Below are 24,068 nucleotides of genomic sequence, written 5' to 3' on the forward strand. Positions count from 1 at the left end.
TGAAAGTGTCATTTCCCAAAAGTTTCCTTCATTAATCCATTTGGTCTGCTGTGCACAGACTTGTATGATCTTTTCTAAATTCAAAAGAGCAGCTGGGCTGTGCATGTTAGTTTATAACAGGTCACCACTACTGGAAAAACAAAATTAGAGTGTGGGGGATATCAAAAAATAAATAAAAAGCTGTAACCTTTGCTGTAATGGAGAGTTCATATACAATGAGACAGACTCTAACTAAACTAATCCTTACAGATAAATATTCCAAGACCTCAAAGGGTGATACTGTCAACTCTTTGGGAGTCATTAACTTACAGGTGGGTTATAAGGCTGTGCACGAGGGTTAAATTGTCCTCGATGGCAGCAGATTACACTACAGATTCCCAAAGTGCACCAGGTAATCTGCATATTTTGAAAGTGTCTCAGCTCTTAACTACTGATGGAAAACCAATTTGGATACACTAACTTAGGAAGTAAAAAATGACAAGCAAACAAACTTTTCGTAAACTAATCTGCAACCACCCAATGACATTTCAGCAAGACATCGAAGTACGTAATCTTTACTTTCAAGCAATTTTGCCATAGGCTGAAATAGCCGTATTTGAAAGAGGAAAGATTTAAACAGTCCATCGGGGTGCATCTGGGTGGCTCAGTCAGTTAAGTGCCTGACTCCTGATTTTGACTCAGGTCGTTATCTCAGGGTCTTGAGATCAAGCCCTGAGTTGGGCTCCATGCTGGGCATGGAGCCTGCTTGGGATTCTCTCTCCCACTCTCCTTCTCTCCCGCCCTCTAAAAAAGTAAAAAATAAAAATAATGATTCATCGGGTATTTTTGCCTTGGGATGACCTGTTTGGCTTTTTAATCGCTCAGCTGCCCCACCCTAACTGAGCAGTGGTTTTGAATTATGAAACAATACTTCCATCTCAATCTCCAGTGACATATAAAATTGAGGGACAGAAGTAAACTAGCATCATGGACTCTATAATGGTATGACAAAGGTTAACATTATACATTACTGAACTAATTAGGCTAATTGCCTTCTCAGAAATCTAAATTTGAAGATACTATAAACAGTGGCAGTTTTTCTCATATAGCTAATGTTACAGATGGAGCTCAATCAGCAAATCCACAATGCTCTCAGATTCAATCTTCAAGTTCTGGCAATTTGTCTGGGCAAAACATTAGCAGACCTGCAGAATCTCAACCATGTCTCCTTGATAGTTTTTCAACTTTCATTGACAACATGGTCTCATGGCAATCATACTGGGAGAGTTGAAGATTCAGGAATTCTCCAAGGGACCTTTTACTACCAGAATGAGACTTACCCCAGGATCCCTAGGGCAGCTGTGAAACCTGCATTTTTACAAGCTACACATGGTTATTCTGATGTAAGCACACTGCTCAAAGTTCTATATCCAACTTTATCATCAAGTGTATTGGTTAATATCAATGCATAATCTCTTAAAATGCCTTGATTTGCCAATCTATACAGCAGAAAGTGACATTTGGATCTTCCTTTCCTCTCGAAATATTGGAAGGATGACATTAATGAAGTTATGTTTTTGGAGGGAGGGGTGAACAGAGGGAGAGAGAGAGAAAATCTTAACTGGGTTCCATGTCCAGAGTGGAGACAAATCTGGGGCTCCATCTCACAAGCCTGAGATCATGACCTGAGGCAAAAATCAAGAATCAGATGTTTAACTGATTGAGCCACCCAGGTGCCCCAGTGAAGTTACATTTAAAATTTAAAACCTGAGGGTTATGTTTAAAAGAATAGCTTAATAGTAGTTAAAAGTAACAGGTTTAGCATTAGAAAAATTTGGATTGCAAACCAGTCTACAACTTATTTGCTGAACTGTGTCTCAATTTCATATATGCAAAAAGGAAATAATAACATCAACCTTGCAGTTATATGAGATTTAAAAAGACATATGCAAAGTGTTAGTCTCCTGACTGCCACATTAAATATACTCAGTTAAAAAAAAAAGATATTACTCTGGGGTACAAAGCTAAAAATTTGTTGGATTTTTGCCAAGAGTGAGAAATAAAACTACATTGTTATAGCCATATGACATAAGTCATATGTCATTTCCTAATATTTGGGGAATGTTTGTTACTGCTGTATAGCCTAGCTCTCCTGATTGATACATAGGTCAATTGATGGAGGAATGTTTTGCTTTTAAATAAAGGAATTATTAGATACAGCTTTCTCTCTGAACTTTGGTTATTATGCACATCAAAGTCTTTAAGCAATGGACCATCTGCAAGGATGCCAAGCACGGAACTTCTACTTATACATATCACTTGCAGAAACAAACATGAAGAGCCCCTGGCAGAAATCTGCTTCTTTTTTTTTTTTTTTTAAATAAAGATTATTTATTTATTTATTTATTTGACAGAGAGAGAGATCACAAGTAGGCAGAATGGCAAGCAGAGAGGCAGGGAGGAAGCAGGCTCCCCACTGAGCAGAGAGCCTGAAGTGGGGCTCGATCCCTGGACTCCGAGATCATGACCTGAACCGAAGGCAGTGGCTTAACACACTGAGCCACCCAGGTGCCCAAGAAATCCACTTCTTGCCAGATGTTAAATTTCATGTTTAAGCAGATGCCCAGTTGCTTTTATTTTCCAGGCGTAGTTGTTACTAGCATTTGCCAGGATGAGATCTTGCAACATCATAAGAGAAAGCCTCTCTCAGCAACTCAAGGGCATGATGTTTGCAGCAATGGGTAGTCTCCTGACTGCACACATGCAAGAATTTCCCCCTTCCCTGGGATTATAGTCTTTCTAGAGAGCAGTCTGTTCAGCTCAGATCCATCAGTGCTAAGACTGTGTGAGACACCAGCCGCCCATTCCCCGCTTGTTTACTACACTGGCAGCTCTCAAGCCCTCCTCACAGAGGCCCAGAAGACTCCTTGAGTCTTGTCATGTCTGTCACAGATGAGGAGTTTGCACAGAAAGACGCTGATGTAACATGTGTCAGGAGAGAGAAATAATGATTAGAAACCAGTAGGAGTGAAGCATAAAGCCTTTTATTCTTATGGATAAACACCACATAGGAAGTAGAGTGGAGGGTGGAAGGAATACAGAATTTGGAGTCAAAAAGCAATTTGAATCTCAACTCCTACATTCCTGCCGGAAATAACAATACCTGACATTTTGGAGCACTCTTTACACACATTATATGCATCTTCCCATTTCATCTTCACAACATACACATGAGATAGCTGCCACTGGATTATTATGACCCTGGCTTTGTGGATTGCAGGACGGAGGGAAATGTAGGGTCCAACAATGGTGTTCCTTTCAGCCCATCAAACCATTCCTTTCCTTTTAAACTCATATGATGGCGAATTCTTCCATCATCTATACAATGTACACCTACACTCTGCCGACTATATTCAGGAAGCTAGGAGTCTGAAAGGTCTGTGTGATTGATTTCTGGTACAATCAAGGGACGGCGGGGTGGTTTGGAAAGCCCTCCTGCAGAGCAGCTCGGTGACATTTGCTAAAGGTGACATGTAAGACAACAGCATGTGCGTCTTCAACGGAATTGGGCACAACTGGAAAGAAAGAAGGCTTCCTCGTTTACAAGCTGAGGTGTGTTTTTCAGTTCCCTTACACTGGGTTACATTTTCCTCAGGTATTTTCCTCCAAAACTGTTTCATGTAGATAAAAATAATTTTGAAAGCTCTAAACATCTCATCCTCCCTCTTAGAAACCTTCAGCAGCCCCTTCATACTCAAAGGAAAAGGTCCATAGCCCTTAACAAGGTTCACAGAAAATCAGTCCAAGGGTTCTCCCCTAGTTTCTGCTGGTTTGATACCCATCTCAGATGTTCCTAGCCTTGTTAGATGCATCCCACCCAAGCCCTGCCTTCATGCTCCCATGGCAGTCTCCCTATGTAGGCCTATTTCCAAATTTCCCCTTTTTAAAAGGATACCAGTCCTATTAGATTAAGGACCCACCTTATTCCACTGTGACCTCAACTTAACTAATTACACCTGCAATCACCCTATTTCCAAATAAGTTCACATTCTGAGCTACTGAGGCTTAGGACTTCAATATATGAATCTCAGGGAATTCAGCCTGTAACATCATGCTTCAATTCTTACATCCAAAACTACCACTTCGGGGCGCCTGGGTGGTTCAGTCGGTTAAGCGTCTGCCTTCAGCTCAGTCGTGATCCCAGAGTCCTGAGCTCACCCCCACACTGGGCATCCTGGTTGGCAGGGGGTCTGCTTCTCCTTCTCCCTCTGCCCCTCCTCTCACTCGTGCTCTCTCCCTCTCAAGTAAATAAATAAAATATTTCTTAAAAAATGACAATTTCATTTAAAATCATCTCTAAATTCTGAGGTGGAATATAAATTTCTCTCCTCTCAATTTACAAAGGTGATTTACAGGGCGCCTGGGTGGCTCAGTGAGTTAAAGCCTCTGCCTTCAGCTCAGGTTATGATCCCAGGGTCCTGGGATCAAGTCCCACATCAGGCTCTCTGCTCGGCATGGAGCTTGCTTCCCGCCCCCCTGCCTGCCTCTTTGCCTACTTCTAATCTCTCTCTCTGTCAAATAAACAAATAAAGTCTTAAAAAAAAACAAAAACAAAAACACAAAGGTAATTTACATTGAATGACTTCTGAATGTCTCATCCTATATCTCCTGATACTTCTGTTTCCTGGCTTATTCATCATGTATGCTTTCTCCTGTAGGTAGGATTTATTTCTTGTTTCTCTCCGTTCTTTTCTTGAACATTTCCTTGACCCAGTTGGTGCTTTATCCATGTTTGCAGAATAGAATTTAATTTAATTTCCTCCTTTGGTTTCTTCTCGTGTACTTATTGTTTCATTGTTTTTCTACAGGGAAGCTGCAGCTGCCAACACCAGGGTATTCATTCCCTGGCCACAGAGTTGGTCTGCGAACATGCATGAACTAACCGCATTCCTCAATACTTTGGCTGACATTTTGGAAGCATCAGTGTGTCACACAGATAGCATTTCTCACAAATAACACCCTTTCTAGAATACCAGGTTGGTATTTTACATAGGTAGTTGTATACATATAAATCTTTCTTTTTATTCTTGCTCCACTAGCCAAATGCTACTAGATTACTGTTAAGAATTTGAAATTGTCCTATTTCATCTGCTAAACCTGCTGCTGAAGACTTCAGATCCCATGGACCCAGTCCTGAAGCTTTAATTAGTCTATACTAGGTGTCATTGTGGACAACAAGGGAGTTTTTCTGTGGATAAAGATTGAAGAAGATACCAGAGACGGCCGTTTCTAACAGGATTTCTTTTCCCTGAACAAAATGTGAACATTTAATCACAGATTTATGTAAATGTTAATAAATTTGTGATCAGAGACAAATCAACCACACGTTATAATAACCCAAAAAACAGTATTTAAATGCCTGCATCTAAAACCAGTATTTAAAATCAGTACTTAAAGACGAAAAGACTGAGCTGTTTGAAATGCCTCCCATTTGCTATTATTTCTTGCATTTCTGTTGCTTTTTACCTTATCTAAGATTGCCAGCCTGTTTTATTCTCTGGTCTCCTTCTATCCCTCTCAAAGATTTCCAAGAGCCAGAATGGAGAGTTTGCTACATCTTTCTGCCACCCAGCTGTCCCTGACTTTCCTATTTGTGCAAGAAGCTTGTTGGTCCATAGAACCTTTAAGTAAGACATTCTCATACCTGACTGCATATTGGAATCACCGTGGGAGATTCTGAATGATGCTAATTTCTCAACCCCAGATTTTCTTATTTAATTCGTTGGGAAAAGGGCCCATGCACAAGAGCTGCTTTGATATTTTTAAAAAGATTCCAAAAAGCCTAACACTCAGCCAGTTAGTTTCAGGACCACTGAACCAACTTTAGCCTATGTCTCGAAACCAGTTTCTCAATGTGCGATCCACAGACTTCCCACATCAGCTGAAAATATTAATAAAAAGGGAAATATCCAGGTCTTATCCCAAACCTACTGAATCAGAATATGGGGACCAAGATCCAGACATCTGCTTCAAACACGTCTTAAATGATTCTGAGAACTTGGGAATTACTATTCTAAGTCAGTAGTTTCCCAATTTCTTTTGCAGGGGCTCATTTTTTGGGTTACTTTTCGTCATCAAGGGTAAGCCCTGTGAAGCTGTGATATGCCATGACACACTCTGTTGGTTGGCTTACTCAGCAGTGAATTCTAGCCTTTTTCTCCCTTTTTTTGTGTTTCACTGTAGATACAAAAAAAGCTAAATACCCACTTCTGTCAGCTCCCACACAGCTACTGGCAATGAGGCACTATGACCCAATTTGGCAAATAAGTTACAAGACACATTCACTAGTGGGACTGGGAAACTGGGTTCTTTATAAAAGGGAGTTGGGGTAAATTGGAAGGGGAGGTGAACCATGAGAGACTATGGACTCTGAAAAACAATCTGAGGGGTTTGAAGTGGCGGGGGGGGGGGGTGGAGGTTGGGGGAACCAGGTGGTGGGTATTAGAGAGGGTACGGAATGCATGGAGCACTGGGTGTGGTGCAAAAACAATGAATACTGTTATGCTGAAAATAAATAAAAAATAAATTTAAAAAAAAAAAGGGACTTGTGCAAGCTGTAGTCTCCTGGCTTTAGCCCTTCCCTATCCTTTCTGCTTGGAAACTGGATGTGAGCCTGTCTTATGACTGTGGAAAGGCAAGTGTAAAGACAAAAGATGAGCACACTAGGGCTGACAAAGTAGAACAATGGAGTCCTGATCAATACTATCATCCACCACAGCTTTCAACATTCCTAACTGATAAATCACCCACCTTCCTAATCCATTCCAGAGAAAAACACAATTAAAGAAATATGACCTACTTAGAAATTCCCATTTGTCTACCTTCCCAAACATTTGATATCATCCAAGAATTCGTCTACAAAACAATGTATAAAGTCTTATACCCCAGTCTCCACCTCCACTTTCACCCTGTCTAATCCTAAATGTCTTTCATTCTACTGTCCTCCACCCAAAAGAAGAATATGTCACTGGCTCACCCTGTCCCACCATCTAGGTGCCTTGAGTCCTTCTCTCCTCCCATGATGTCCTTCGCTCTCTCTTCCCAACATGCTCCTCCTCTCTCTCCAAGGAGGACACATGCTCGTGAGTTGTTTCTGTTCTCTCTTCAGACTGAGAGGAGCAAGGAAAAGCTAAGCAGGGACCAAGGAATGGGAAAGCATGGATTGCTTCATACTGATGATCTTTAAGCCCTCATACAAGGAAACCCAAATGTAAAAACACATAGACTTACTTGTTCTAGGACTGAAGGCAAAGGGGAGAGGGTAGCAAGCCTTTGCCCACATCCATCCATAAAACTCCAGGGACCCATTTTCAACCCAGGCTGCCCTTTTGGATCATCATTGGAGCTTTCCAAATTACAGAATCCTGACTAGTACTACCTGAAATTCAGATTCCATAGATCTGGGTGGGACTCAGACATCTGTGTTTAAAACTTTTGGGTGTCTGACAAGATACAAGACTGATAACCCCAGATCACAGAGGACAAGCTTGAAGAACAGAACAGAACTCTCAATGGAACCAGGAAGTCTTCTTTCTTCCTCTTGGCTGTGTTACATTTCAAGTGATTCAAACAATGACTAAGGCAATTTCCCAGCCCTCTGGTCACTGAGATTTTATTTTACCTAATTGGAAAGCACTTGCAACTTCACAAAAATGTGGGTTCCTTCTTAGATTCCTCCAGAATCTGTCTGACATAAATGATTTAGCACAAGGCAAGAGTAGCCTACTCATCTACTGTTTTTATACTAAGTCATGTTGCTTTGTCCACAAATTGTTTATCTCCCACTTCTAATAGGCAACCTTATTCAATGAACAAGGAACAAATACTTCTTCAAGTATTGGAGATTGAAACTGTTTAATACATTCACATATTTTCAGAACTGACAGAAATATAACCACCATAATTATGCATAGTAGTAGAGGCTGTGTTCAGCCACATTTTTTTACTTAGCATTCTATGCTTATCTGTTCAGAGAGATAACAGATGAAATATCTTAGTCTATTTCTTATTATAAAATTTTAATTATAGTGATGAAAATCCTTTTCCTTTTGGAAATGGTCTTGGCATCTCCAAATGCAAGATGAAATGGTCTGTGAATATCTACATGAGGTAACAGCAACGTGTCAAATGATATGTATCCTGTTAAAGGCTCTGATAGGAATCAGTGGAATTCACAGTCATTATATCATGGTTCATCCCCAATATGTCACTATTTGATAAAATTTTCCAACATTTCCTTTCCTTAGGCTCTCCGTTTCTAAAATAAGGATGAACATCCAACATGGCTTCCAATCTCACCAGCATTTTGAGACACTGAATACTTTCGGGAGTGTAGCATGATTTTAGAAATGACTAAAGGAAAAGTATAATTTCCCCAGCTAAAAGATATTTGTCTTTAGCACTAGTTATTAGTTCATCTATTCAAGTGAAATGATTCTCCATAGAAACTGATCTTTCTTCATTAAACACGCTGAACCCAAATGAAATCGAGGCCTCGTAATTATCAGGGGAAAAGATAAATTGAACTGATACTGTTTCATAAGGCTGTCCTTTTCATTTATTTCCTGTGAATCATATGAACTTCAAGGAGATCTCACACCCATGCTTTTCATCAAGGAACAGGTAATGCGTTTAGAACTTTTTTATGACTCAGTCTAGGGAACACTATGATCTGGCCCCTGGGGTTTTGAAATAAACAAACTACTTTCTCATCAATATTGAGATAACTCCAAGAGAGGCTGAGAGCTCAGTTTCACTCAGAAAAGAAAAAAAGTAATGTGTATCACAGAGTCAAAAAAAAAAAAGCCATTCTATCTACCAACCATATATCTATCTATCTATCTATCTATCTATCTATCTATCTATTTATCTATCTATCTAATCTACAAGATGATAGAGGTTTTCTGCCAAGGTGTATGGCACAACACTCATCTGAGCCTACAGGTCAGAAGGGTAATTCCCTTTGACACAGCAGATCGCAGGGTCAACTCTGAGAGGGAGGCCATAGATTGTTCTGCTACCTGTGCCTACAGTACAGATTCTCACTGTTCTCCTGATGCAGGCAGTAGATTACCTATTGTTTTATGTACCTACATCATCATGAAGGCACACTAAGAGTCTAACTTCAAGGTGAGCAATACTTGGGATCAGGTGGGGCTGAAGGGCAGGGGATCTGTGTCCTTAGTTGGTGGAACAACATGTGTGCACCCCCACCCCCATAACCACCTTGTATGACACAGTCTTGCTTTTTCTACCATGCTCTCAGTATCGCTGTGCCTGTTGAGTTTATATGTTACTCTTTTTTAAAAACAGCAGTTTGGAAGGCTAATTAATATACAAGAAACTGTACATGTTGAACGTATACAGTTTGTTGAGTTTGGACATATGTATACACCTGTGACACCATCACTACAATCAGGGCAATAGATATATCCATTGCCTTCAAAAGTTTCCACCTGCCCCTGGTTTTTTTTTTTCCCCCCCTTTGGTGTATATGTGTGTTAAGAGCACTTAACATGAAATCTACCCTTCTAACAGATTTTTTAAGTGTATAATACAGGGCTTATTTTGGGCATATACCCTTTATAAAAATGTTGCTGGAACAAAAAACCACATTTGTAGAATGTGCTCAAGGAGAAAGACTGCTTCTCCTAATCTTCCCCTGGAAATGCATCTATCATTCACAGAATTTTTTTTAAAGATTTTTATTTGTTTATTTAATAGACAGAGATCACAAGCAGGCAGAGAGGAAGGCAGAGAGAGAAAGGAGGAAGAGGTTCCCCGCCAAGCAGAGAGCCCGATGTGGGGCTCAATCCCAGGACCCTGAGATCATGACCTGAGCCAAAGGCAGAGGCTTTAACCCACTGAGCCACACAGGTGCCCCTCATTCATAGATTTTATATAACTAAATAATGCTATGACTATCCTGAGGAAGGAGAAACTATAGGATATATTCTTCAAAATGTCTTTGTATAAACTCTTTGAATAAGCCAAGATCTAAGGTATATGGACCCAAAGTCATTTCCTTTCCCAGAGATTATTTCTTACCTCCAAATTACATTCATCCTAATTAAGAAGACAGGTTTTTTTGTTCATTAGAAACAAGCACATGTTACAAAAATGTCCAAATCTGTTCATAGCATCTTTTGAGGTCCCCCAATTCCATAAAAACCAGCTCGCATTTTTTCTACTTTTTTCCCAGCTATTCAAAATTTCTCAAAGCTTTCCCTCTCTCCAATAGAGGAAATGGAGATTGGTCAGAGTAATAAAGTCTGCGCACATATGTCAAACTAATGCCCTTATTATCCTGATTACAGTACAAGAACAAATTCAAGCAGTCTCCCTCTCTGACTTCTGTTTTGGTGTTTGAATCTGGTCATCACATGCTCTCGGAAATTGTTCCCTCTCTGGCGGAGGTACATTAGGTTGAAACAGAGGAGGAAATTATTGCTTTGGTTCAAAAAATAAGTCTAAGTAGTGGGTCTAATAATTGTCAGGTAGCTAAAAGAAAGTAACCATTGAAAAAAAGGGGATTTTTCAAAGCGGCTCCTGCACCCCAGTGTTTATAGGAGCAATGTGCACAATACCCAAACTATGGAAAGAGCCCAGACATCCATCAACAGATGAATGGATAAAGGAAAAAAAATATATATATATATATATGTGTATATATATATTTGGACAAATATATATATATGGACAAAAATGTCCAAATCTGTTCATAGCATCTTTTGAGGTCCCCCAATTCCATAAAAACCAGCTTGCATTTTTTCTACTTTTTTCCCAGCTATTCAAAGTTTCTCAAAGCTTTCCCTCTCCCCAATAGAGGAAATGGAGATTGGTCAGAGTAATAAAGTTATTATTATCCTGATTACAGTACAAGAACAAATTCAAGCAGTCTCCCTCTCTGACTTCTGCCTTGGTGTTTGAATCTGGTCCTCACATGCTCATCATATATATATTATATTATATATATATATATATAAAATAGAATACTACACAGCCTTGGGAAAAAAAATGGATGTCTTGCCATCTGCAACAACATGGATGGATTTAGAGGGTATTATGCTAAACAAAATAAATCAATCAGAGAAAGACAATTACATGATTTCACTCATATGTGGAATTTAAGAAATGAAACAGAGGATCATAGGGAAGGGAGGGAAAAAAACAAGATTAAATCAGAGAAGGAGACAAACCATGAGGGACTTTCTTTTTTATTTAATTTTTTTTCATTGTTCTAAGATTCATTGTTTACACACCACACCCAGTGCTCCATGCAATACATGCCCTCCTTAATAGCCGCCACCAACCTCACCCATCCTCCCATCCCCCACTCAAAACCCTTAGTTTGTTTCTCAGAGTCCACAGTCTCTCAAAACCATAAGAATCTCTCAATCATAGGAAACAACTAAGGGCTGCTGGAGAGGAGGTTGGGGAAGAATGGGGTAACTGGGTAATGGACATTAAGGAGGGTATGTGATGTAATGAGCCCTGGGTATTATACTAGACTGGTGAATCACTGAACTCTGCCTCTGAAACTAATAATACACTGTATGTTAATTAATTAAATTTAAATAAATAAATAAGAAAAGGAAAAGATTTTTGACTCTGTTTTCAAACTTGATCTCAGGCATGAAGAAATTTCAAATCAGTTTCAACCAAAAAACTTAGTTTACACAGACTGTGTTAGAGGCAGAAGGGGTGATATAAAGGCTAGAGAAAGTTTAATGGAGAAAAGGTTTATAAGAAAGGAAAAAGAAAGACCATGAACCATCTTGTGAATGTTCAATGGTATCTCATGTGGTTGCCCATCAAAGTCACTTAATACATATTTGAAAAAAAAAAAAAGAATGTACTTAGATATCTCCCCACCTTGTTAAGAAGAACATAAGGTACTTTGGAGTTCATCTTAAGACCTTTTGCGTAGATATGATGAGCAAAGATGAGTTATGACTCAGTGCCTAACTAGAGGAAATGAGTCATAAGATGGTGTATTTAGCTGTTTGAGTTTCAGCATCACATTCAGCCCATCTGACACACAGTTTGTTTGAAAGTTGAGAAGTAAACTTCCTGAATACTATTTTTCTGTTAGTACATTCATTTTCCAACATAAAATACATTTCTTGATCTCATAACTTTGGATTGAACCTTATAATGAAGTTCACTCTCAAAAGTCAAGAGGTTTAGATTTTCTTCTATTTTTTCCAAGTAAACATCTGCATTGATCATGGAACTTATTAAAATAACAAGAAACTCATAAACACAATTATATAATCTATGCTCTTTCCCTGTGGGGCATATAAATTCATATGTATTAAAAAGAAGTTAAATTAACTATTTGAAAAACCCAATCATGGCAACTCTGCAGCACCCACATCATAAAATATACAACCTCAGGTCTCGAAAATGCTTCATAATTTGTCCAATGAAATACAAAACATCAAATTTTTCATGCTATAGGGGAAAATAGTCTAAGTTTCTATTGCATTTGGTTCTCTTATACCCATCCAAACACTTGGATTCATATTCATGATGAATAAATAATCCCTTTTTAAAGAAAAGTAAGACCATGAAGACAATGATAGTTTGTTATATTTTTCTAACTATATTGAGATATAACTGAAAATAAAATTGTATGTATTTAAAGTGTACAACTTGAGAAATTGATAAATGTATACGTTGGGTAATGATTATCATGGCCGGGATAATTAACACATCCATCATACTAGTTACCTTTTGTGTGTGTGTGTGTGTGTGTGTGTGTGTGTGTGTGATGAGAATGCTTAACATCTACTCTCTTAGCAAATTTCTAATATACAATACAAGTATTATTAGCCATAGTCACCATGTGGTACATTACAGCTCCAGAACTAATTCATTTTATAACTGTAAGTCAGTAACCTTTGACTAATAGCTCCCCATTTCCCCTCTCCTATCCCTGAAAACACCATCTTCTATTTAATGAGCTTAACTTTTTTTTTTTTTTTAAGATTCCACATATGAGTGAAATCATCTCATGGTTGTCTTTGTCTGTCAGGATCATTTCACTTAAAATGTCCTCCAGATTCATTCATATTATCACAAGTGGTAGGATTCAGCTCCTTTTCCAGGCTGGATAATATTCTATCTATCTGTCTATCTATCTACCTATGTATTTATTTCTATCACATTTTCTTTGTTTTTTATCTGTTGAGAGACACTTTGGCTGTTTCTTTATCTTGGCTATGTGAATAGTGCTGAAATGAATATAGTGCAGATATCTCTTGGAAACCCTGATTTTTGCTTCCTTCACAAATATATCCAGAGATGGATTGCTGGATCATATGGTTGTTCTATTTTTAATCTTTTGAGGGACCTCCATTCTGTTTTCCATTATGGCTGTACTGGTTTGCATTCCCACCAACAGTGTACAAGGATCCCCATTTCTCCACATCTTCGCCAACACTTGTTACCTATTGTCTTTTTGATAATAGAACTTCTAATAGGTGTGAAGTGATATCTCATTGTGGTTTTGGTTTGCATTCCAGGATGTTGGGTGATATTGAGTTACTTATTTTGTACCTGTTGGCCATTTGTATTTCTTCTGTAGATAAACATCTATTCAGTTTATTTGATCATTTTTTAATGAGATTATTCAGGTTTTTACCACTGAGTTGTTTGAGTTCCTTATATATTTCAGATGTTAACCTTTTAATGGATGTATGGTTTGCAAATATTTTCTTCTATTCTGTAAGTTCCCTTTAAACTTTGTTGATTTTTTCCTTTTCTGTGCAGGTTTTTAGTTTGATGGATTTACACTTCCTGATTTTTTTATTTTGTTGCTTGTATATTGAGGGTCATATACAAAAAAAAAGTCATTACAAAGACTTACATCAAGGAACTTGTATCTTAAGTTCTCTTCTAGGAGTCTTATAGTTTCAGGTCTTACACCATTACAGTATGAGAACACTCTGAATTTGGCTATATACTTACTTTTACCAATGAGTTTGATATTTTCATGTTTTCTTATTATTAGTTATCATCCTTTCATTTTAGCTTGAAGAACTCCCTTTAGCATTTCTTATAAGTTAGGTCTAGTGATGATGGACTCCCTTAGCTCATGTTTGTCTGGGAAAGTCTTTATCTCTCCATCAGTTTTTGTTTTCCCTAGGCAATGCCCTGAAGGAAGGTGCTGGTCACAAATAAAGAAAGACACTAACTGCTGAAGCTTTATGGAAATGGAGAACTTCTGCTAGGAATTAATGGGCAATATTCTAGAGTGACATCAATAAGATGGCAAAATAGGAGTTTTCTACCATCATCTTCCCACAGAACGTTACTTTCAACATTCACTCACAGATAAGAGTAACTTTGTGGTAGTTAGGAATCCAGCAGAGGATACTCAGCACACCACTGAAACCAAAAAATCTGATAACAGATCCATTGAAGAGAAATACTGAGGTGATCTGCATGGCTGAGAAATTGGGAGAGGCTAGGAGAAATAATACTAGCAGCCAAGGACTCTACAAAATTCTAAACATATACCTTCTTACCCAGAATCTCTTCATATAACCTACGATTAGGTATTTTTTAGTCTCAATCTAACTGATGCAAAAGTTGAGTATCAGAGAGTTAAATGCGATCTTGGTCATTAGCTAATAAGGGATATATCTGAACTTGGCACATAGATCTTTTGATCCATGTCCCACACACTTTTTACCATCAATTACTGCCATATAAGGTCCTAAGTATAATTGGAAAAGGAGAGAAAATTTGGCTTCAATATGCAACATCAAACACTGTGTATATTCACATTTATTTAAAACCCTTGATCAACCATCATCACCTAAGGGTGTTGGCAGAATCTACAAGCTACTTTTGACAGGTAATCAAATAAATTCGCAAGATTTTCATTTTCCATTAATGATCTTCATGCCTTGATATCCCCTGAGAAATGTAACCTCATCTGATATAGAAAAGAAAATGATAATGACTCAAAGATTCACTAATATTTTAAGGATTTATTTATTTATTTTAGAGAGAGAGAGAGAGAGAGAGAGTGTGTGTGTGTGTGTGAGTGTGTGTGTGTGTGTGTGTGTGCATGAGCATTGAGTTGTAGGGGCAGAGGGGAAGAGAGAATCTCAAGCAACTCTGCACTGAGGGTAGAGCCTGGCATGGGGCTCAATCCCAGGACCCCAAGATCACAATCTGAGCCCAAACCAGGAGTCAGTCAGATGCTTCATCAACTGAGCCACACAGATACCCCAGATTCACTATTTTTTTATACTAAAGATTCACTATCTTGAAAGTATTACAGCATTTATTTAAACCAGATGTTAGCAAATTGGCCTTTTCTGTGAGATATCAGTTAGTAAATATTTTTGGTTTAGTGGGTCATATAGGCTCTGTCACAACTAGTCAACTCTGCTGTTGAAACATGAAAGTGACCATAGACCATATTTAAAAGAATGTGTTCCCATAAAACTTCATTTTCAAAAACATATGACAGGCCAGATGTGGTATACAGTAATAGTTTTCTGGCCCTTGAACTAAATTATCACAAGGGACTTTATATTTCCTACTTTTCATTAATGCAGGCAATAATGAGGAAATGAAAAATACAAAATGGTAAATCTTAGACATGAGAGTGATTCATATAGGGCTTTAACATCTCAGAGAATAACATGTTAAACATTTTCCCTCCCTATTTACAACTGATAGTAATGTCTTGAACTGGTAAATGGGTTCGAAATATATTTTGGAGGAAAATCAATAGCAAACAGAACTCACTAATGGGTCAGTGTAACAGAAGAATCAAAAGATGACTCTAGACATACCAGCATAAGTAAATGGTGATGCCATTTGTTGAAATGGGAAGGACTGGCAGGAGAATATTTGGAGACGAGGGGTAGAATTAAAATTTCTGTATTGAAATGTTAATTTTGAAATGTTATGAAACATCAAAAAAGAACTGTCAGTTAGGACTTCTTGAATGTACTCAGAGAAGGGGTTTTGACAAAAAAGATAAATGTGGGAGTCATCAGCTCATCGATGGCATTTAAAGCCATGGAAATGGATGAAATTACCTAGGCAGAGAATGTAGAAGGGAAAACAAGAGGAGGAAAGATCTTGATGTACTTTCTGAATCATCCAAGAATGAACTAATCATGTTCAGCTTAGTTAACCAATGCTAAGAGGACTTTTACTGTACTCTCACTCTGGATAAATCTATAATTTGTGGGTGGTAATAAACGCACATTTCTACTCCCCAAGTAGTTTCTGTTTTCAAACTTACTCAACCACATAGCCCTTTTCCAAAGAAATATCTTGGGGTTTCTGTTCATCTAAACAAAATTTGGGGAATGCTATACAAGATAATAATGACTAGTGTATTGTATTTAATTTTTTATAAATTCGTTTTCTCATACTTACCACTTGTAGTTTTCTAGTCAAAGAGATAATATTAGCTTTTCCAGTATAAAGAGAAGAAGCAGATTTCAAATCTCTGCTATTGAGACTTCTGTTATATTTTACTTCAACCTGCCTAATATACTCAGGGCATTCCTTCCTGAGGTATTACCCACCCAAAGATATAGGCAAATTCCCTGTGATTTAATGATGTGGAGAGAACAGCAACTAACAGAGTGGATACTTTCTTGTCATCTGCTCAAACATTTGTCCTTCTCTTATGCAAGACCACGTTCTATTTTCAGGAAGTCAATGGAAAAAAAAATTAAGAGTGTTCAAGACAATGGATTAGAGAAAATAGCCATTCCATTTTCAGAGGAGTGGGGAAAGAGGTGGGTGTACTTCAACTTCTGCTAAGGTTGAGTGGCTCCTATCAGACTGACCCTCCAGTAAATAACAACTATAAACTCTGGACAAGATGTGAAAATACCCAACTAAAGGTACTGGAGGGTGAACAAAAGCAGGCAGAAAATGGAGTGGAGACAATATTTATTAAAACAGACACTGGGTAAAATTCCAGTTTTTATAACATTCTGGTGGAAGGCAGTCACAAGGACAAAAGAAGTGAATTGATACTTGAGCTACCACCTACTACATAGGAAACAAAAATTGTCAATTTCAGCTTAGCCAAGTTACCAGCCTGATTTTTTAAAAACCTATAGTCTTCAAAGGAACATAATAGAAACAAAAGTTTCTATAACATTTTCTACAATGTTGAGGATACAATACAAAATTGCTCAACATACAAATAAATAAGGAAACATGGACCATTCTCAAGAGAAAAGACAAATCCTGAGACAACACAGGTGTTGGGCAATTGGCAGGCTAGGATTTTAAACCAGCTGTTACAATTAACGCCAAGGATAGAAAGGAGAATATTCTCATATTATGTGAAAACTCAGATACCTCAACAGAAAAACAGAAACTCTAAAAAGGCATCAAATGCCATAAAATGCTATTTCTGAAATTAAAATGTTGCTGGATGAGTTCAGCATCTGAGTGGAGATGACAGAGAAGTCAGCTGACTTGAAAATAGATCAATAGAAACCATCCAATCCAAAAAAGAGTAGAAAAGTAGAAAAAATTAAGAAAGGAACAGAACCTTAGGGACCAGTGGGACAATATCAAAAGGCCTACAATGTGTACAGTTTGAGTCCCAGAAGAAAAGAGAAACTGTGGGGGCAGAAAAAAAATATTTTAGGAAATAATGGCTGTAATTCTTACAAATTTAATAAAAGCCATAAATATACAGGGTAACACCAAGCAGTATTAATACAAAGAGATCTATACCCACACACATCACAGTCAATTTGGTGAAAGCCAAAGATAAATTTCTTAACAGTAGACAAAGAAAAGCAATACACAGAGCATAAAGGAAAAAAACTCGAATGACTATTGTCTTCTCATCAGAAATAATTATTTTTAAAGTACTGAAAGATTTTCTTTAATAGTCAATGTAAAATCTTATCTCCCACAAAAATATCTTTAAAAAATCAAGGTCAAATAAAGAGATTTTCAGGTAAGAGGATATTAAGAGTTCATAATGTCCAGACTCGCACTAGTAAAAATGCTAAGGGACATTCTTCAGGCTGAAGGGAAATGAAACCAGATAGAAACCCAAATCTTCAGGAAATAATGAAGAGCGTCAGAATTGGGAAATATTCAAAAAATATAGAAAAACATTTTCCCCTTAATCTAAAAAAATACCTATGAGTATTTAAAGAATCATACTGATCCAACTATTTGAAGCTAGACTGAATTTTTCATTTTCCATCTAAAATGAAAAACGTTTCATTTTAACATTTTTCATGCTATCAAGCTTAGATCTTAAAAGGTCATCAAATTTTTCCTGGCATGAAACTGACATTTGTATATAATGTGGTGATTATTTTCTGAGGTTAAATATATATATTTTTATCAACATTTACTTATCACATTAATTCTATTTGGATTTTCTCCCCTTTGTAGAGAAATGTGTCTGGAGTTGATAAGCTTAGCAGGCTTCTAGCCTAATAGGATTATTCTCAGAACATCTCTTAAAAGAGAGACATTTTCCTAATGGGCTTCTATTTTGAGAGATTTCGTATTGCTAATCCATAAACTCCCTCCTGTATAGTTAGAATTCCTACATTCCTGGAAGTGTACTTCATTCATTAAGTCTGCTAATATTTCGTTGCAATAAAGATCAAAACATGTTTAGAAAAAGGTAAAATTCATAGGGAAAAGCAATTAAATCATGTCCCCCAAATTATAATGTAAAACTCCTCCAAAAAGAAAAGCATAATTGAAAAATTAGGTTAAAAATGCCTTCAAAGGCTTAACAGGGAAAGGACGCTGCATTCGATTAAAAATCTAGAGCAAAATCTCAACATAAAGTCATCAAAGTCAGACTCAGATTTTTAAGATCTTTTCTACAAGTAAAGAAAAAATTTATTTTCCCAATTTTTGCATTTGTCTGCTGGACAGTTGCTTGCTCCATCATTGTCTCAAGTCAAGGAAAAATAAACTCTCCCTCTTCTGTCTCAAAGAATTTTCCTCTCCTCACTTCCCATTCCTTGATACCACCATCTTCTTTGTCTCTAAAGTTTTAAGCCTAATCATTATCTTTGGTTTCACTCTCGTCTTTCATGAAAGGTATTCCCGTGTCTTGACAATCTTTTCATTGCAGTTTCTGAAAGCTAACATTATCTTTCCCTTCCTCTGGCCTTTAATCTGATTTAACTTGAGCCAAGAAGCCTGGGTTCAAGGACAAAAAATATAAAAGTGAAGAAGGTAGTGTCCATACCTTAATAATAACTGGTGAGTTTTGAGCATTTAGATTCATTCCTCTCATTCTTACTACAACTCTATGAAGGAAACATGATTATTATCCTAGTTTTAGAAGAAGATGAACACAGAGAGAAATTAAGTACCTGCCCAGGTAACAGATATATGTACACTACGAAGTGGGGCCTAGACTGTATCAAGCCCAAGTCTACAATACACATCTTAACTGGGGCAAGAAACACCTTCCAGGGGCTGACACAGAGGCTACAGGCAGCTTGATGACATTCCTGTGTCTCAGCTCCAGGGCAAGTCCTTGCAAATCAGTTAAGTTTAATGTGCAAAAACACAGTGGTCACAGAAATGTGTGCCAGAGGTCAGTCCCTGGTCTATTCTGATGTGCTCTCCTTCACCCCAGCTTCAGAGGATAGATAAAAATGGAATCTATCCTGGCTAACTGGTGATAGTTTAGCCAATTTGTCAGGGGAAGACCCATTTGGAACACCAGTGGGTTCAGCTTCTGCTGAGGTGGCCCTAATTATTTATAGCTACCCTTCCCTCTGTCACTAAGACCATCCTCTCTCCATAGGAAGAAGTATAAAATGCATGAAAAGCAGAGTTTAACGAGAAATGGCCCTGCCAGCTCTGGAAGAAGATAAAGGGAACAGTTCCTGTTGAAAATACCTATGTCACGATCAGAAAGCTGTTCCTGCACGAACCTGAAAGTACCGAAAGGGAAGGGCCAAGAGGGAAGAGAGAAACTCTAGGGCTGCCAATTCTGCCTCCATGATGGAGCCTTTGCTTTGCTTTCTGGAATGAACCTCCATTCATTCACTATGAAGATGAATGAAATCATCTTCAACTGTGCCTGCAACCTGGGGTACTGGAACACTGTTCTGATTGACCTCTTAGCACAGATTGGAAAGAAGCTCCCAGAGACTGGGCTGGATAGCCTGGAAGAGTAAGAGTATTTGCTCTTTTTGAGACTCCCAGAATATCTCATCCAACTGTTGACTTCGTCAGTGAAGTCTGTACGTGGCTTTCAGCTTGAGGCATGGCTGAAAGGGCCACACACCTGGGGGAAATTGGCAGGACTGGAGCTTTTACACCTGTCAAAAGCCATACTGGTTGGCATAAGAACAGAAATTTGTTTTTAAAATTGGACATGTTGGCCAAATTAATCCCATTAAATAAGTGACATCCCATTGAGGAAAACTCATTAAAAGAAGGATGCTGCTACATTACAATTCCTTCCCTACCATAGAAATCTTAGGAAAACAAAATTTTTGTAAATGTCATAGAATGTCCGAGATAGGGATAATCTTAAAGATTACAGTCCACCTTAGAGATCATCCCATCCAACCATCTTATTTTGCCAATGCTTGGTGTAATGAGAAAAAATTCATCAGAATATGTGAATTACCTGAGTTTTTTTTTTTAAGCTGAAACATATAATACATGAAATATATAATATCTCTAAGATGGTTTATGAAATAAAATAATTTTGATGGATTCTTTTAGTCCCTTAAAATAAATCTCATTATAATCTAATCCAAAGCCTCTTCTAAGGATAACTTGTAAGAGTTCATTATGTAAAGTTCTAAGTTATACTATTCCTGTGTTGACGCAAATGCCTCCTCTGGCCAGACTGAAATTCTCTCCACCACTAGAATAAACTTCATAAATCACTTTCTTTCTAAGCCCTAACTCATTCTTGGTATGTTTTCTCAGGTTTGAATCCACTGCCTTCCCTTTATCACTCTACACATCTTGACTTCCTTCTCTCTGTGTATTTATCTCCCCATTGAACCTTTAACACAGCAGAAGTTCTTGTTCCTCAGGTTTTGAGTTTCCAATGTCAATCAGAGTTTTGAAAAACTAGGCAAAGTTCAGCATGAGACACACTATCACTATTACTAACGACAATAGCTAATATATGGAAAGTGCTTAGTAAGTCGGACAATTTATGAAGTGCATGACCTCGTTATTATCATGACACCTGATGTTGTGAGGAGATTGGTGATATATTAAAACCTCCATATCACAAAAAAAAAAAAAAAAATAGGCTTAGAGTTAGGAAATTTGGTCCAGATCACACCAGTAGAATATCAGTCCCCACAGTCTGATATCAGAGCCCTCTGTCTTGACGACTATGCAATCCTGCCTATGAACCTGTGATAGACCATGGGGAGAAACAAAGCTGGAAACTAATTTAGGCCTCGATTTTCTGGGGGGCTTCAAACATTGTGTTGAGGAGCTGCATAGGAAAGGGCCACCTAACCCAGCCTGAGAGGCCTGAGAAATCTTATAAATGAATTGCCCTCAGAGCTGAGTTTTGAAAGAAAAGTAGGAGTTAATACAGCACAGGTATTCTTCAAGCAGTGGGAAGAACATAGAGAAAAGAACAGAGATATAAAAGAGCACGGTGTATTTGGGTATTAGATAAAATATAAGGATCATTATGTAGGTAGGTTGGTGAATAGATGGCTGAATTCATGGATAGACGGGTGAGTTTTGATGGAAATTAATATTAGAGAGGAAGGTGAACTACTTCAAGAGGTAAATGTTCTAAATGCTTTACATGCACTTGCCCCTCTCACAGCATCTCCGTGGGGCAGAAGCAGTAGTCATCTTCATCCTCATCCCAGGATCTGAACCCAGGCAGCCTGGCATCATAGTCTGTGATCTTGACCACTATACCAGCTAGCTCCTCGTATGCATGCAGGTTTGGGTATCTTCTGTCCTAGGGCATAGGGGCCAGGTTGGTCATTTTGAGCTGTGTGAGTCTGTGACATATAATATTCTGAGCTTCAGCAGAAAATGCAAATAGTTATACATACCTAGAGGGTTGTGCAATTAAGTTATTTAAAGCACTTAGCCCATAAGAGAACTAGTATTAAACAAGTACCGCGACCAGTCTAACTGAAGTTTAATATTCCCCTGGGACTTTCTTGCCACCCTGGAGATTATGCAGAGAGGATACAAATGGTTCTGGTTGCCCCCTTACCACCAGCAAACTGGCTAGCTGACAGCCACTCAGATATGTATCCACATAGACTGCTTTCATGGAAAGAAACTATGAAATGAAGGTTTTATATTCAGTCAAGATGTCTTTTGTCTATCAGGACATAGAAAACAGGTTTTTTCTTTTTTAAGATTGTGTTTATTTATTTGAGAGAAAGAGAGCATAAGTGGGGGGAGGGCACAGGAAGAGGGAGGAGCAGGCTCCCCAAGGATCCTGACAATGTAGGGGCTTGATCCCAGCACCCTGGGATCATGACCTAAGCAAAAGGCAGACACTTAACAACTGAGCCAACCAGGTGCCCTAGAAAACAGTTTTCAACGTGGCAGAACTCAGGTACATTGTACACATATCCCCCTCCTGAGGATCTCCTGGAAGATGAGCTTCACCCAACCAAGAGATAATTAAGTAAACAACAGAAAAAGAATGGATGTTGAGCATTAAATATATATAATTGTAGATTTAGGACTCAGCAACCATGAGAACAAAAGAAAGAAGAATGATATTTAATTGTTGTATGTTCTGGCAAGGTATAAATCATGCAATTAAAACATCAGGAGACAAGAAAGAGGTAAAGAGGAAAGAAGAGTGAGTTCACTGATTCATGAATGGGCAATTGGTGGGTGTCATGGGATAGAATTAAAAACTCACAAACCAGATAATAAAGATCAAATAAGGAAACATGGGCTGGAAACATTATTAAAAAGGAACTAAAAAAGATACCCTCCCCCAAAGAAGTACAAAAATAATTACTAAAAAAAGTAGAAAATGTAAGTACTAGAAAAAATAAAACCTTCCTAAATATGAAAAGCAATTTTTTAAAAAGAAAAACACATCCTGTAGAGAATAAGCCACAAAAAAATACAATACAGGACACAAAGTATTTATAAAATAATTTGAAAAAGACCAAATGCAAATGTCATACCAATAAATGTGCATGGGCTTTATTCACCTATTATAAGAACAGAATGTCTCAGTGATGCTTACAATGCAAGACTCAACTGTATGCTGTATTCAAGAGATGCAACTAAAATAAAGTGACTCAGAAAGGTTGAAAATGAATGGATGGGCAAGGATAAATCAGGAAAATGAAAATAATAAGACATCAAGATTTCAGATTGTTATGTATCAAATAAATAGAATTCAAGCCAAAAGTCATTAAAGGTAACAAAGGACCACTTTAAATACCAAGTGTTAAAATTCATGTAAAGTTCAAACAGTTACGAATATCATGCACCAAAGGAAATAGAAACTACCTTTATGAAGCAGAACTTCAAAAAAGAGAAATAAGTAGAAACATACTAAAAACAGGAGACTTTAACACACCACCCTCAGCTCAAGATAGATGGAGTAGACGATAAACAAAGACATAGAAGACCTAAAGAACATATTTAATAAGACAGATCTCATGGATTTTTGCTGAACTTTGACCTGATAAGAAAGAACGCACTTTCCTCTCAAGCACACATAGAATGCTTACAAACATGAACAAATATTAGATCATAAGGAAAATAACAATAAGTCACATAAAATTTAAAAAAAAACTCTAATGACAACACAATAAAATTGATAATTATTAATAAATATTTTTTAAAAAGCTAAAAGTCCCTTCAACCCCCAGAAATTTAAAAAGTACTATTGAATCTATCACAGGCCAAAGCAGACAAAGGAGACATGACAACAAAATGCAATATGATATCCTGCATTGATTCGTGGAACAGAAAGAGAACATTAATGGGAAAACTGAAGAAATCCAAAAAAGTCCAGAGCATAGTTCACAGTAACGTACAAATGT

This window comes from Mustela erminea, chromosome 8 (assembly GCF_009829155.1).
Source record: "Mustela erminea isolate mMusErm1 chromosome 8, mMusErm1.Pri, whole genome shotgun sequence".
Taxonomy (NCBI): domain Eukaryota; kingdom Metazoa; phylum Chordata; class Mammalia; order Carnivora; family Mustelidae; genus Mustela; species Mustela erminea.